Here is a 17224-nt window from a genome sequence, read left to right as displayed (position 1 = left end):
CATTTAAGAAACCATTGTGGAGTTTGTGCATATTTAAGGCATGCTGTGCATGGAGAATTAAATGTGCATGAGTTTACAATGCATGTGCTGTCTTGCGTTGTTTCAGCCTCTGATTAGCTAAACGGCACAACCGTACTAAAAAAAAGTAACAATGATGGACGCAATTTGCATGATGCTCGTTCACTGAGGATGCAGCAGACTAACTTTATCTGGTAAACCGTATTGGTACAGCATTGCTCCATCATTATGTATGTACCCAGAGCTCTGAAAAACCACTAATTTCTAGTGTATTTGCGTACATTTGGCTAATAAAGCTCATTCTGATTCGGAACATTGTGATCTAGACACCTAAATTGGCTCTTCAGAAGGTATGCTGACTACACTATGTGTCTGGATAGAACAACCTTCTCCATCATTTGATGTATTACAGCTGCTATGAGCAATAGAAACATATTTTTATATTTTATCCTGTTCATAATGGTGAAGTTAAAGTCACCATAAAACAAAAACAACATACAGCCCCTTTAATATAAATATAAATATGCAAGGTGCTTTAACAGTGCAAAAATAGCATGCTAAAACTGTATTGTGAGTGGTTTGTGAATAAGACAGGGTTTTGTGATGAAAACGTCTCGGTTACATATGTAACCCTCGTTCCCTGAGTAGGGAACGGAGACGTTATGTCGGATGACGACGAATGGGGGTTTCGCCTAGAAAGCCAATCATCTTCGTGTATTATAAAACGAGCCAATGGCGATGAAATGCCATGGGTCTGCGGAATTTGCATAGCGTAACTCCGCCCCACCTCGTGGGTATAAAAGGAGGACGCTCGGCAACATGCAGATATGTCTTCGCTGAGGAGCCGAGACTGAACTCAGGCGTCTACCCAGCGGTACAGCGGAAGTGGCAGGGAGACGTAACGTCTCCGTTCCCTACTCAGGGAACGAGGGTTACATATGTAACCGAGACGTTCCCTTTCGTAGTCACTCCGAGTTACGTCGGATGACGACGAATGGGGGTCCCCGTGAAATCACGCCACCTTCACAGCTGTCTTCCAGTGCCCTGCGAAAGTCTGATCCCCTGTCGTGATACTGGCACAGACGAAGGAGTCCTACTTAACACAGGAATACCAAGGTACACCGGGAAGCATATCTCAGAGGAGATATGCCGCAGCATGCCTACCCGTAGGGAGGACTTAAGATACACATATGGCCGGAGGGCTACATATGGAGGAACACTGGAGTGACCAGCCCGAGGGGTGGCAACTTTCAACTCCAGGAGGGCAAGATGGCTTGCCAAGGGAAAGACACATTCTCAAGGAGGCTTACAGTGGAAATACACATGTGGGGGTTACTCAGGGAGGAACCATGCACACGGAGGCACCTAGCCGACGCCCAGGCAATAGACACTGGCGCCAGCGTCAACAGTGCTGGAGGAACTCAGGGCTTCAAAGAGGAAGGCTCACCTGAGGAATAATCGCACGTATCCAGTCCGTGGAGTGGAATGGCGAGCAAGCGAAGACACCTGAGCGGGTCCAGTACTAGCTAACTGAAGCGAGTACACGAGAGGACACAGGCTCCACTCGGAGATTACAGAATCTGGCGAATGTGTTGGGTGTCGCCCAGCCTGCAGCTCTACAAATGTCTGCCAGCGAGGCGCCATGTGCTAGAGCCCAAGAGGAAGCCACACTCCGGGTGGAGTGGGCTGTCACACCAAGGGGGCACGGTCGGCCTTGCTGTTGATAAGCCAAAGCAATGGCGTCCACTATCCAGTGAGACAACCTCTGCTTTGAGAGAGCCTTTCCCTTCAGTCTCCCACCATAACAGACAAAGAGCTGGTCTGAGGTCCTGAAACACTGCGTTCTGTCTACGTAAGCGCGGAGAGCGCGTACTGGACAGAGCAGTGCCAAGGCTGGGTCTGCCTCCTCCCGAGGCAGCGCTTGCAGGTTCACCACCTGGTCCCGGAAGGGAGTGGTGGGAACCTTGGGCACATATCCAGGCCGGGGTCTCAGGATCACGTGAGAGTGACCGGGCCCGAATTCCAGGCACGCTTCGTCAACGGAGAATGCGTGCAGGTCCCCTACCCTCTTGATGGAGGCCAATGCAACCAGGAGCGCTGTCTTCATAGACAGGAACTTAAGCTCAACTGATTGCAGAGGCTCAAAGGGAGCCCTCTGCAGGGCATTTAAGACCACTGAGAGGTCCCAAGAGGGAACGAGAGGAGGGCGAGAAGGATTCAGTCTCCTCGCTCCTCTCAGGAACCTGACGATCAGGTCGTGCTTCCCCAGAGACTTACCTTGAACTGCTTCGTGATATGCGGCGATAGCGGCCACATACACCTTCAGGGTGGAGGGAGACAGCCTTCGCTCCAACCCATCTTGCAGGAAGGAAAGCACGACAGAGATCGAGCATCTCCTGGGGTCTTCGCGACGAGAAGAGCACCAGTTGACGAAGAGGTTCCACTTCAACGCATAGACATGTCTCGTGGACGATGCTCTAGTGGAAGTGATGGTAGCCGCCACCGCTGGTGGCAGGGTACTCAAACCTGCCTCGTCCCGTCCAGGAGCCACACGTGGAGCCTCCAGAGATCGGGTCGAGGGTGCCAAAGGGTGCCCCGTCTCTGAGAAAGGAGATCCTTCCTCAGAGGAATTGGCCAAGGAGGTGCTGTCGCGAGGAGTACCAGTTCGGAGAACCAGGTCCGGGTGGGCCAATACGGCGCAACCAGAATGAGCTGCTCCTCGTCCTCCTTGATCTTGCACAAGGTCTGTGCGAGAAGGCTCACTGGGGGATAACGCATATTTGCGTAGGCCCCGCGGCCAGCTGTGCGCCAGTGCATCCGTGCCGAGAGAGCCCTCGGTCAGGGAATAGAACAGGGCGCAATGGGTCGAGTCGTGAGAGGCAAACAGATCTATCTGTGCGTCCACGAACTGGTCCCAAATCAGCTGAACCGACTGGGGATGGAGTCTCCATTCGCCGGAGATGGGCCGAAACCGTGACAGCTCGTCGGCTGCAAAGTTCCGATCTCCCGGAATGTAGATAGCACGAAGGGACCTCAGGTGCTTCTGACTCCATAAGAGGAGGTGGCGTGCGAGTTGCGACATACGGTGGAAACGGTGTAGACCACCCTGACGGTTGATGTACGCTACAGTCGCGGTATTGTCTGAACGGACTAGTACGTGTTGACCCCTGAGCAACGTGAGGAAAGGGTGCAGGGCAAGGCGTACTGCCAGCAACTCGAGGCAATTGACGTGCAAAAGGTGCTGGGGTCCTGTCCAGGAGCCCGCGGCAGCATGTCCGTTGCACATGGCGCCCCAACCCGTGGAAGAGGCATCTGTGGAGACAACAACATGCCTGGAAACTCGTTCTAGGGGAACTCCGGCCCGTAGAAAGCTGAGGTTCCTCCACGGAGTGAAGGTCTGACGGCAGGTCGGAGTCACTGGGACTCGGAACGTGCCGTGATGCCATGCCCACCTCGGGACTCGATCGCGAAGCCACAGCTGAAGCGGTCTCATATGAAGCAATCCGAGCGGCGTTGCCGCGGCTGCGGATGTCATATGCCCCAGGAGCCTCTGAAACAATTTCAGTGGGACCGCACTCTTGCCATCGAACTGTCGAAGACAAGTCAGCAGCGAGTGTGCGCGCTCGCTCGTAAGCTGCGCGGACATGGCGACCGAGTCGATCTCCATTCCGAGAAAAGAGATCCTCTGCACGGGGCAGAGTTTGCTCTTCTCCCAGTTGACCCGAAGGCCCAGACGGGCTAGGTGCCGAAGCACAAGATCCCTGTGTTCGCAAACCTGGTCTCGAGAGTGAGCTAGGATCAGCCAGTCGTCGAGATAGTTCAGGATGCGAACCCCGTGTTCCCGAAGGGGAACAAGGGCAGCCTCGACGATCTTCGTGAAGACGCGAGGAGACAGGGCTAGCCCGAAGGGGAGAACCGCGTACTGGTATGCCTGCCCCTCGAAAGCAAACCGTAGGAACGGTCTGTGTCGAGGTAAGATGGAGACATGAAAGTAGGCGTCCTTCGGGTCTATCGCTGCAAACCAATCCCGTGGCCGCACACATTCGAAAATGCGTTTGGCCGTGAGCATCTTGAACGGCAGCCTGTGAAGGGAGCGGTTCAAGACGCGCAGATCCAGGATCGGCCGTAACCCACCGGACTTCTTGGGGACAATGAAGTACGGGCTGTAAAACCCTGACTTCATCTCGGCTGGAGAGGCAGACTCGATTGCACCCTTCGCCAGCAGGGTGGCAACCTCCGCTCTCATGATAGGGGCATTGCCACCGACCATAGTGAAGCGAACTCCCCTGAAGCGGGGAGGAGACCGTGCGAACTGAATCGCATAGCCGAGCCTGATAGTTCGGGCGACCCAGCGAGAAAGGCTGGGAAGCTCCAACCAAGCTGTCAGATACTGAACCAGCGGGGTCATACGAACAACAGGCGTCCCCCCGGAGGGGCAGCAAAGCGGAGTGACCAGCCCAGGCGAGGGTGGCAAAGCGGCCCGGTGCGGGGGCGCGGTCATGCTCCGTGTCCTGACAGAGGAGACCAGGGAAGGACCAGCGTTCCACGGGGGTCTGCTCTGCCAGGGGTCTGGCGATAGAGGGGGACGAGAGTGGTGAGGTCCGGAGACGGCACACACTGTCGCCCGCACCCTCCGGGACAGAGGGGGACGGGAGTGGCGAGGCCCGGAGGCGGCACACACTGCGGTCCGAGAACTCTGTGACAGAGAGGGATGAGAGCGGCGAGGCCCGGGGGCGTCGCGCACTGTCAACCGGCTCTGTGTGCTCAGTGATGGGTGTATTGGTTCTTTCTTTGACCATAATAGGGTACTGCCCACCCGAACAAAAGATTCTCCCCCGGCCCTCCGCCGGGGGAAGGAGGGGGCCTGCAACCACCTCCTGGGAAAAAACCGACACCATCACTGAGCAGCCCGTCTCAGGAGCGCCGCTTAGCCTGGCGTTTAGCGGGGCGCGGGGCTGGAGAGGGCTGTGGTGCCTTCCTGCGGCCTCCTCCACGACGCGGCCCGGGTGAAGGCTGCTGCTGGGGCCGTGCGGGAGGGGAGGGAGCCACAGGAGGGCGCCCTCGGCGGAGAGCAGTCTGAGGTGTCTGTACCGACGGCTGGGTGGAGGCAGCAGCAGGCCGTCGGGGCAGAATATGTTTAATCGCCTCAGACTGCTTCTGTGCGGTTGAAAACTGCTGGGCAAAGTCCTCAACCGCTCCGCCGAAGAGGCCGGCCTGGGATATGGGGGCGTCGAGCAGACGGGTACGCTCGGCGTCCCGCATATCAGCCAGGTTCAGCCATAGGTGACGCTCCTGGACCACAGAGGTGGCCATCACCTGACCCAGGGAGCGTGAGGCCACTTTCGTCGCTCGGAGAGCGAGGTCAGTGGCGGCACGCAGCTCATTGAAGAGCCCTGGGTCAGTCCCCGCCTCGTGCATATCTCTGAGCAGCTGGGCCTGGTAGACCTGCAAGGTGCTCATCGCATGCAGAGCGGCAGCCGCCTGTCCTGCAGCTCTGTGAGACCTCGCCACTAGGGTGGACGAGAATCTACAAGCCTTGGACGGGTGCTTAGGATTACCACGAGATGAAGCACTCTGAGGACATAGTTGCATGGCAACAGAGCGTTCAACCGGGGGAATCCCAGTGTACCCAAGGGCGGCTGCACCATCGAGGGGAGGAAAAGCGGAGAAAGCTGACGAACGTACACGGGAGGTCAAGGGAGCCTTCCATGATTTCGTCAACTCCTCATGCACCTCCGGGAAGAATGGCATTGGGGTTGGCTGTGGCCGTGAGGTGGCAGCCGCACCCAAAAACCAATCATCCAACCGCGAGCGCTCAGGGCAGGGCGGAGGGTTCCACTCAAGCCCGATGCTCGCGGCGGCCCGGGAGAGCATGGCCGTCATCTCGGGATCTGATACGGGCAACGCTGGAGCTCCAGAAGGAGGCAACGCAGCCGCATCGTCACTTCCCGATGACTCTTGCCCGCCTTGTGATGCCGCGATCGACATCGAGTCTTCCTCTGGAGCGCCGAATGAAACACGCAGGGGCATCGAAGGATGAACCCGGTAGAATCACCGCGGGACTCGCGGGTTGCAACACTGTAGAGGGGGGCGTGGTCCGAGGACGCATCGTCGGATTGTCCCACACCGTAACCCTCAAGTCACCCTGTCCACCAGCCGAAGTACAGCCTCTCGTGGAGGATGTAGATCGGGGTGTGGATGAGGGGACTCTCTCTCGAATGAGATCATTGAGTCTAGACCTCAGTGTTGCGATGGCCATGTTCCCACAGAAGGAACATGAGTCATCCACAAGCGCTGCTTTAGCGTGCTCTAAGCCCAAACACGCAAAGCAGCGATTGTGCCCATCAAAGGAAGACAGGAAACGACCGCACCCAGAAGAACACGGGCGAGACATCTTTAAAAAGACGTGCCACGTGCAGCTCTTTTAGAGAAAAAACTCAGCGATGCTGAGGCGACCAGGGAGAAACACACGGACTAGCAGATCACTGCTCAGATCGCAGGCAATGTGAACTCGCTGGGTACCGCCGTCACACCAACACCGGAGAGTTCGCTCGTCACAGAAGATGAAGTCAGGATTGGCTTGTGGAGTGAAGAGAAGCTCTTGGCTCCGAAGCGAAAACATATCTGCATGTTGCCGAGCGTCCTCCTTTTATACCCACGAGGTGGGGCGGAGTTACGCTATGCAAATTCCGCAGACCCATGGCATTTCATCGCCATTGGCTCGTTTTATAATACACGAAGATGATTGGCTTTCTAGGCGAAACCCCCATTCGTCGTCATCCGACGTAACTCGGAGTGACTACGAAAGGGAACTGCATTTCTGTCAGGACCACTATCATCAAATACGATTGACAATTAGCATACAGTTTGGATTGGCGGTTAGGTTTTGTTCTGGCCAAGAACTCCCTGCGCATCCATGCAGCCTAGCATGGATAAGAGCAGGGAGAGCAGCAATTTACCCTTAGGGTAAACATAACAGAACCAACATGAATGTATTGCAGATATCATTAATTAATAAAGATTTCAATGTACAACATAATTGAGAATTTAGTCAGATTCAGAAGGATTCAGAATGCCAAATCCTGACTACGACAGCCGGAGCTGGGGATGGAGGAGGGTAATTAGCTCATGAGAAACGAGATAGCTGCTGATAATACTGAAGGAGCTTATAGATGTATACAGTGATAGGTGTTATATTCCTATAGGTAGACGTGGGTCAGGTGAGAGTCAGCTGATGCAAGCTTGACTAACCTGACCTGCCAGAACTGACGCTAAGCTTGATTTAAATGTGGCGCCACTGTTAGTAAATGGACCCCCCAGTGTTTTAAGTTTTTTGCATGTGAAGTTTGAAGATGCTGTATAATCAGTACTTTTTCTTTGTAGCATCATCCATAAACTGCGGTTTTATCATGCAGACAGTTTTCTGTTGTGTATTTCATTGAGGGGAACAGTTTCCGTGCGGCTGAACGCTATAAAACCTGCTGGTGGTGCCATAATTACTCAAGCAGCTATAATACATTTGGACTGCGTAAAAATGTGCCCTGGAGCACACAGGAAAACATTGCTGTAACCTCAATGCATGTTCATCTGACAGCAGATAGAGAAAGAGAGGTAGAAAGAGAAACAGTGGGAAAGAAAGAGAATGCGAGAGAGAGGAAGTCCTGTGATGACTCAATGGTAAATTGATTTGGGCTTCGAGTGGCAGATGAGTCAGAGTTTCCACTGTGACCAATTCTCTCTCTCTCTCTCTCTCTCTCTCTCTCTCTCTCTCTCTCTCTCTCTCTCTCTCTCTCTCTCTCTTGTTTGCATGTATCTGTATCTAAAGGTGTGTGTGTGTGTGATTGTGCTAAAACTCATTTAGTGACATAAAGTGATGTCCAGCCGAAGAAAATTGACATCTTTGCCCTTTATTCAAATATTATAATTCAAAATTGCATAGTTGTACTTGGAGTCAAATTTTTTTTATTACATATTGAGTAATATTAACATATTACTAAATATATTGGAAATACAACACATCAATTTAGTCTGCTATAAATCAATGCATTTAAATGGCAAAATGGAAATCTGAATTATTTTTACTGATTTAGTCACCATGTTGTTTCAAATGGGAAACAAAAAAAATTTTCTTTACACATACAATAATATTTCATGGTTGGTACAGCTCAAAAAAGACACCATAGAAGCTGTATGACTTGTGCACTAAAGTCTTCTGAAACCATATGATAGTTTTTGTGACTGTTAACTGTTATTTCCTCATAATCAACTCCACTGATGCATGTAAATGTTGCCATTACATTTGATCTGGGTTTGAGTTGGGCTGAGTTCCCTTTCGAGAGCGGTAACTCTACATTGCGGAACTCCTCCCTTCTCCACTGTTGTTGAAGTCTTATTGGCTAACGCCAGCTTGGAACAGCTGGCCAATTGTCGCGAAGTATGCAAATACTGACAGGCTCGAGGGCAGTATAAAACGCATGGGCACGACAATTGTATCAGAATCTCTTTCTCTTTCTTTTTTTTTGAACATTTTATTTATACACAGGTGCACATAAAACAAACTTTTAAAAAAAGAAAAAAACACACATACAGCCAGCACTTACACATTTTATAGAAAGAAACAAGTATGAATATACGTATCAATACACTAAGCAGATGTCACAAAAAATCAACTCACACAGATTGAGTCAAGGAGGCCTGAGCTAAAGGGGAGTGGCAGTCTCAGTAAAAAAAAAACTTACAAAAGCTTAAAACAGATTCTCTTTCTTTACGCTGTCATCGTTAAAGTTGCACCTGAGGACTTGTTACCTACATCGCATCCGATGGCTTACCTTGTGTGGGCCCCATCGACCTGCCCCACATCGACGAGTAATGCGCAGCCTGCCTGGGCCTGGCCCCCGCTGAGGGGGCCTTCTTGGACTCCACGTGCGTGCACTTCACCGACCTTCCGGTGTGCACTCAAGAGGGTTTTTGCTATTACGGAGTCGAGGCCCACTGTCTCCAGCGAGCCGCTGGTGGGCCCTCCCCCACACAGAAACGGCGGTGATGACGATGCCTGGGACCATAGTCCTCTGCTGTCGCCACGCACCGGTCCTTTTTCGCGGACGCCCTGGACTCTGAGGCGCAGGAGCACGAAGGCTATGAGTCACGAATATTGCCCCGTCGCTGGTTCCAGCCCTCGTCGGCGTCTCTCTCCACTCGTCGGCACCTCGTCCCGCCTAAGATCGGCTGAGCAGCCCTGCGGGACCGGGAGTGTAGCGTCACGGACCACGGAAAGCGCGTCCTAGGCTGCCAAGCCTTTGTCCTGCGGACCATCCAAAAGGGGGAGAGAGTTTGTTGGAGGCTCCACTTCCAAGCGTGTCCAAGCATCATGTCCCCTCTGTTCCTGTAGGCGACATTTGTAATGTTTGTGTGCTATTTGTGTGAGCGCCACAATAAGAGCACATATCCCTTCACACAAAGGGTTGTTTCCTCCTCATACACTCAACAATGTGTCACTTGCCCTGCCCCGAGCAACGCGGAGTCGCAGTCCTGCCTACATTGGCCTCCCGATGGAAAAACTCGAGAGTACCAACATTCCCCTGCCGTGCACGACACCGCTCGTGGACAGTTATTCCAGGCATTTCACCTTGGCTACTCGGGATAATTCAAAACAGGTATTGTCTTCAATCCAGACGCAGACCACCAGGCGTGGGTCCGTCACTGACTTTGCCTCAAAACGCCCCATTTTAAGAATGGAAGTGGACAACCGCTTTTTTTTGTGGTGCCCAAGAGGGATGGAGGACTCCGTCTGATACTGGACCCAAGACCCATCAACCGAGCACTTCACTAGCGAACGTTCAGGAGGAAAGACCCCCCTTAACATGTGAGCTCAGTCGTCGAGATCTATCGCCTCTTCATGGGCCATGTAGGCGCGTCTTTAGGGTTGTATGTTTTGCAACCGGCTATGCTGTTGACTCTGTGTATATGGCTATTAGTGTTTAATACAGTTGTTACCGCTAACGCCGTTGACACTGTGTTTACTTTCATGCTCGAGTGCTTATTGTGTTGCGTCTGCCCTGGATCAGTGCAGCCTTCACTTTCATTGCGTTTGTATATGCAATTTTGATAGGGTCGGGGATGATGTGTCATTGGTCTAGTTCCGCCTATCATATGCGAGCACTCCTCGAGGCGTGGCTATTGGCTGACTGTCTGTCTCTTCCGTGGCTGGTGTAGCTTGGCCTCGTTTTCCCCGGTCTTATCTTTATTACTCTCACGGTTGGATTTAATACAGTTCCTGCAGCGTAGCTACGCAATGTAGAGTTACTGCTCTCGAAAGAGAATGTCTCCGGTTACTATAGTAACCTTGGTTCCCTGAGAGACCACCGTATTCGCTGTTCGATCAGCTGTGCAGCGTTCAGTCGATATTCTGACGCAATTATTGCACCCATGCATTTTATACTGCCCGCGAGCCTGTCAGTATTTGCATACTTCGCGACAATTGGCCAGCTGTTCCAAGCTGGCATTAGCCCATAATATTTCAACAAAAGTGGAGAAGGGAGTAGTTCCCACAGAGTAGCTACGCAATGTCTCGTTCCCGCCTCTCAGGGAACCAAGGTTACGATAGTGTGTTGGTTCATGTTTCCTTTGTCCCTGTTCATTAGTTGCCATGGTTTTAAATTTTCCCTCATGTTACACCTGTCCCTGTTAATTACCTCGTTTAGTCCCTAGTGTTTCCCTGTGTATTTTTAGCCCTCATTTTCAGTTGTTTTTTGTCTGTTATTGACAATGAAAAGTGGTTGTTCTGTTTGAAGTTTTTGAGATTACCAAGAAGCCTGCGTATTTTTGTTATCTTTATTTTGTTATTACTGCTGCGCATGACCCTCCTTTTTCATTCCCTGCTGCAACCACGCTGTGACAGATGTGAGGTTGTTAACTGCAAATGCCATTGGATCTGTTTTGCCATGTGACCAAACATCCATTTAACATTAAAGGGTTTCACCCAAAAATTTTAATTCTGTCATTATTACTCACCCTAATGTTGTTCCAAACCCGTAAGACCTTCATTCATATTCGGAACACAAATGAAGATGTTTATAATGAAATCCTAGAGCTTTCTGTCCCTCCATTGAAAGCAATGCAACTACCACTTTCATGCCCCAGAAAGGTACTTTAGTAAAGACATTAAATCAGATCATTAAAGTGATCCATGTGACTCCAGTGGATTAACCTCAAATATATGAAGTGACACAAGTGCTTTGCATGTATGTACACTTTCACAAGAGGTAAATTTGAATTTTTGGGTGAACAAACCTTTTAAATCTTCAAATGAAATCAGTGAATGACAACAGAAATTTGGGCCTCTTCCTCACACAAAGCAATCATATGTCTTCAGAAGCATTTGGAATATTTAGCACAAGTCTAATGTATGGTCATGCTTATTTTCAAAACTATTATATTATATTAAATTATATTATATGAACAACTAATATAAATTAACTGTTTTGTGCAAACCTCCCTACGTTCTTAAAATAAAGGTTCCAAAAAGGGGTTTTAACAGTAATATTGAAAAATAACCATTTTAGGTCCGACAAAGAACCCTGCAGGGAACAGTTCTTAAAAGAATTTTTTTTTTCCTTAAAAGGGGCATTCGCACCAGAGGAACCTTTTTATAGTTTCTAGAACTATTGGCGAAAGTAACGGATTTTGGCGCGTTTGCACCGCAGAAGCTAGGAACTATTTTAGTTCTAGGAACTCTTAAGGAGGAACTAATTTAGCTCCTACTTAAGAGTAGGGTCTAAACCAGCTTAGGAACTATCCTTGACGTAAGTGTACGCTGATTTGCCGAACGGACACGAAACACTAGCACCCGCCCTTTTTAAAAAGGCTGTGTAAACATACAGATTATAGCATATTTACTCCAGAAACTAACTTTACGAACATGGAAAACGGTGATAAATGGGCTTCTTAACCTTTATGCTGAGGAGAAAATACAACGCAACTTTGAGAGGACCAAGCGAAACATGATTATGTATTTCTGCTCAGCTAGCAACAATGGACATCAACCAAACAGCATACGCTACTATTTTTTCATTACTGTCTACTAATAACATAATAGACAGGACTCTTAGTCAAATCGTAAACTAATGAACACAGAGAATGCGAGCACAGTTTGTTTGCTCAGGCTCTGGCTGGCGTTCTCTGCACCATCAAAATAAAAGTCACTCAAAACAACACATGCGGCTTACGTTACTTCAGAGTTCCTACTGGTGGTGCGAATGCAACCAGAAAATGTTCCTAGGGGAACCATTATTTCTCTGGGAAACACCCTGGTGGTTAGTTCCTAGAACTATCTGGTGCGAAAGCCCCTAATGTGAAGAACATCTTAATAATCTAAAGAACCTTTTTCCACTCTAAATAACCTTTAGTGCAATGTAAATGTTCTGTGGATGTTGAAGGTTCTTCATGTGGGACTCTTATCTTTTTCTGATTTCATGAATAGTTGACCTTGGAAGCATGTCAGAGATGGTTTATGGCCATCAGGTTGCTGTGGCCTATGACTGGCTGATCATGAATCAGACGTAGGTGGGTCACGAATGCGCTCTCTCAGAATGAGAAAGCTCTGGGTGAGTGGGAACACCAACTCTGAATATGTGGGCTGAGGCCACAAGAGCTACAAATAAACACTGGGGGGATTTTTTTCACTGAAACAGCACAGTTATGCATGTATAAACTAGAAAACTGGATACGTTTGATTGTGTAAACTTGGCTGCATTTATTTGATTTAAAAATACAGCAAAAACAGAAATATAGCAAAATATTATTACAATCTAAAATAACTGTTTTCTACTTTAATATATTTTAAAATGTAACGTATTCCTGTGATGGTAATGTGTATAAAATATGTATATATGTATATGTATTGTGCCGCAACAGGTCTGTAAAAAATTGTATAATCAATGTTATGACAACATATCTTTTTACACTGCTTTTACTCATCAAAATAAGCTAAACAATTTTCAACTTTTTTATAACATACAAGATTCAACTATTTATGTAATTTAAGTTGAAATTACTTAAACATCCATGTTGATTGAACTAAACATTTTAAGGCAGCAAATTTTTTTATAAAGTGTGCCATTATTATTATTTTTGTTTCATGTTCTACAAACATGGAATGTGCCAGTTTAAATTAGTCTCTATAAAATGGATTAATAACAACATAAATTTTGAATAAAATCAAATGGCTTCAAAGGACTTCTAATTTGGCGCACAAGCATTTTATGGTGTTTTTAGTTCTTTTGCCTATTATACCCCTGTGGTGCTATAAAAAAATGGTTTTGGGCTTCCATGCAAACAATAACATACTGCTTGCATACACGTTTTAAACAACATGGGGCTGAGTAAATAATGACATTTTTGAGTAAATTATTAATGCAACCTGAACCCTATAACACTGTGAATATGCTATTTGTCAGCTACACTCACTTATTTGACAACCTCAGATCGACACACTGACCAGCTGATTCTGCAGTCCTCCAGTGGTCATCCTGACCTGTGTCTGGTGTTGCAATGGCTGTAATGGCAGCCTTCTGATAAGACGTGCCTTACATATAGCACACATGAGAGTTCTCGGGGAGATAAGCCTCTTTGATATAGCGGCTCCTCTGATAGCATCTCGATACATGTGGCAAGCTGCTAACTGTGAAGGCGACACTTGTTCTTACAGATGAGGAGATAACTATAACAAACGTCACCAGTAGGAAGAGCTTCACTTTATTTGGCTGTGAAGGTGATAAGGGATGCTCTGTTATTCTTTCCCCTTTGTTGCCACGGATACAGCCAGGGGCTTCAGACAGGATGTAATAGTGGAACTGAGTAAAATGGACCCTCGGTGAGGGTGGGAGTGTGGGGTTGTGTGGGATCTTGGGGGGGTCGGAATATATCTCGCACAAATATATATTGATATATATTGTGGTGCTGTGAGGGACCCACCCCCATGGTTCTGTGACCGGGGCCCAACATTTGATGCTACGCCCCTGGATACAGCAAATGAAATTAGTGAGCCGGGTATCAAAACCTTACATGTGTTTATCTTTAATGCTCGCTGTCTGCTCTCATCTAATGTTAGAGTCAGAAAAATATAGAGATAGACACATACATACTTTGTGTTGTAAATATAGAATGTTCAGTCTCATCAGAAAATATTTGTTATTTAGCAATAAATAAATATTATAATAATCTGTAACATAATCTATTTATTTAAGCAATTCACACTTAATGTACAGGCATTGTCATAAAATAAACTCTTGCAATACGGTGATTTAAAAATGATTTTATTATGTGAGAAGAAAGGTTGCAAAAGAAGAAATGACATGGTATAGTTATTGGTTGTATTTAACCGCTGAACTAAACACTTCTGCAGACATGCTGCAGCTTATAAATGAAAATGTAACATCAGAATTAGTCACCGATGTAATTTCAGATAACTGTGGGAGGAAGATCTGTGTAGACAGAAACTAACCACAGCCTGACTGTTGTTTCGAGATGAGAGCTGTACAGATACCTGCACAAATGCCCTTTGAAAGACAGACAATGTTCGGCTATTTTAAATGCAACTAAATGTGACCTTGACATGCTGATATCTTTTAAGATATTGATTCCAGTCCTGCATGCATTGTATTAGCGACGAGTAACCAAACAAGGCCTTTTATAGAAAATACAGATCAGTAGTTTCACCCAGTCATACTGTAGACATCATTACTGATTTCATCTAGTCATATTGTAAAAACCGTTGAGCGTGATTTAGTCAAGTAACCTAGAACGTGTTTTTGTATCAACACTGTTTCATATTAACCAATCACTGGCCTCTGATTTTAAGAATACACTGTAAAAAAACAAAAAAACAACAACATATTTTCATGGTTAGGGGAATTTTTGTGTCTCACAAATACTAAGAAATGTGAATTACTTGAAACTACATTAAAACCCAAATTAGACCAATTGTCCCAAATAGATATCAAATTTGAAACTTTAAGGTTTGTGAGCTCCCAGCATGCATTGCAGCATGAATAAAGGTACTCAAATGAGAGCTAGTTGACACAGTACAGTACAGTAGGTGCAATGTCACTTAGGCCCTGTTTGGTATTAAGATGCGTTTTGGTCGATTGGATCACGATCAAGTGGACAAGGGATACACAATCCCGTTTACATCTGCTGTTTTAATCCGTCTCTTTTGACCTCTTTCAACAACTTCTGTCCTGATTTCTTCTAGGGGAGGGTCTAAGGGAGGGTAAATGGATGAGGTTTTTCAGATCTTTCAATCCAATGGAAAAAATAAGCTCACACAATTGAAATATACTGAATAAAATTAAAAACGCATCACTTTTTTTTGCCCCCATTTTTCATGAGCTAAACTCAAAGATCTAAGACTTTTTCTATGTACACAAAAGGCCTCTTTCTCTCAAATATTGTTAACAAATCTGTCTAAATCTGTGTTAGTGAGCACTTCTCCTTTGCCGAGATAATCCATTCACCTCACAGGTGTGGCATATCAAGATGCTTATTAGACAGTATTATTATTGCACAGGTGTGCCTTAGGCTGGCCACAATAAAAGGCCACTCTAAAATGTGCAGTGAATGTAAATTTGTTCAAAACAACTAACTTTAAACAACTGAAAACTGACATTAGAAGCACACAGTTAGAAATGCCCACTGTAGCGCCCCTTGTGGCGACTCCAAGGGGCAATTTACATGACACTGTTTTCGGCTAAAAACTAAAAACCTTTTATGCGTTTTGGCTGTTCATTTACATGACAGCAGTGTTTCGGGGGCCTGAAAACACACTTGTGAAAAGTTGTACGTTTTTGAAAACGATAGCGTTGTCGTCTCTGTAGCCGCGTTTCCATTACAGATTTGTGCAAAACTTTTGTGATATTTTCTAAATGTCTATAAAAAATTATTGTGAAATGATGGCGTTTCCATTAACCAACGTGTTATGCGACTAAAACGTGATTTTTTTCCCCTAGCAATAAGTCATTTAAAAAATCATGGCAACGGATGTTGGTAGGTTTATGTATATCCCAGCCACCCCACTAGCCATTATTTTTAATCAAAGGAGACGTAGGCGTGTTATCTAAGCATTAATAGGAAAGGAAAGCCCCTTATACTTGGGAGCGGCACATATGTGGTGTTTCTGTTTCTCCCTCCTATCTGCTTCAAGGTCTTGATAAATTGTGGCATTTCTTTGTTGTTTAGAATCCGGTATTCCCGTGATACTTTTGTCTTTTATGAGTTTAATAAAGAACTCAGTCTTGTCTTCTTTCCAAATATACCACGTCATCTTTAAAGAATGATTGACTGTTACGTACAACAGGTGACATGTAAACGCGAAAAAAAAAGTTTCCATTGCAGTTTTGAGAAATATTTATAGCAATTTCGAATTGCCTCTACAAACTTTTTTCGCGATATATGTGAGTTTTTGTGAAATTGATGTGTTTTCACTGGGCGTATTTTCAATTCGCAATTTCTATTTGTACAATTGGAAGGGTAATGGAAAAGAAGCTTGTGCTAACTAAAAAAATGCAAATTTGTGAAAACGATGACGTCATGTGCACGCGTATTTCGTGTTACGTGACATCAACTACTAGACTGGCAGCATAATGCAGCGTTTTTAGTTGTTTTCGCCGATCCTCATGAACGGGGATCGTTTTGACAACGTTGAATTCTTTAGGCGAAAAACGTTTCCATTTTTTGTACATCGTTGTCCTCTAAACATACCCTAAGTATGTTAAATCATAAATTGCTAACGCATTTCGATACCCAACAATTAATTAAATATATATATTTTTAGTTTGAAGTGTTTGCGTTTACACTCTGACCTAAAGTATTTCAGGCTTTGGATTTGGGTTAGGGCTGCAATAGATGTTGAACCAAGACCATAATCACATTGAGATCTAGAAGTCATCAATGTAGATTTACTTAGTCATACTGCAATCACTGCCCAGTGAGCATCCTGAAGGAATGAGATTAAAAAATGGAATTCCGATAATGATTACTACAAATGGGATAACATGCCCCTGTAGAAATTTAAAGACAATCTTTTAGGATTTTAACCACCTAGTGTTCCAGAGTGACTGTCCAATAGCAAGACATTATTCCAATTGGGTTCTCTCAAAGATTACACAAAATGCAATAGGCTTAAAATTGGACTGGATGAACTGAAAGTCTA

The sequence above is a fragment of the Siphateles boraxobius genome, unplaced genomic scaffold, assembly GCF_051911475.1.
Source record: "Siphateles boraxobius isolate OS27281-9 unplaced genomic scaffold, OSU_SipBor_1 8, whole genome shotgun sequence".
Classification (NCBI taxonomy): Eukaryota; Metazoa; Chordata; class Actinopteri; order Cypriniformes; family Leuciscidae; genus Siphateles; species Siphateles boraxobius.
Note: the sequence above shows the minus strand (reverse complement) of the source record.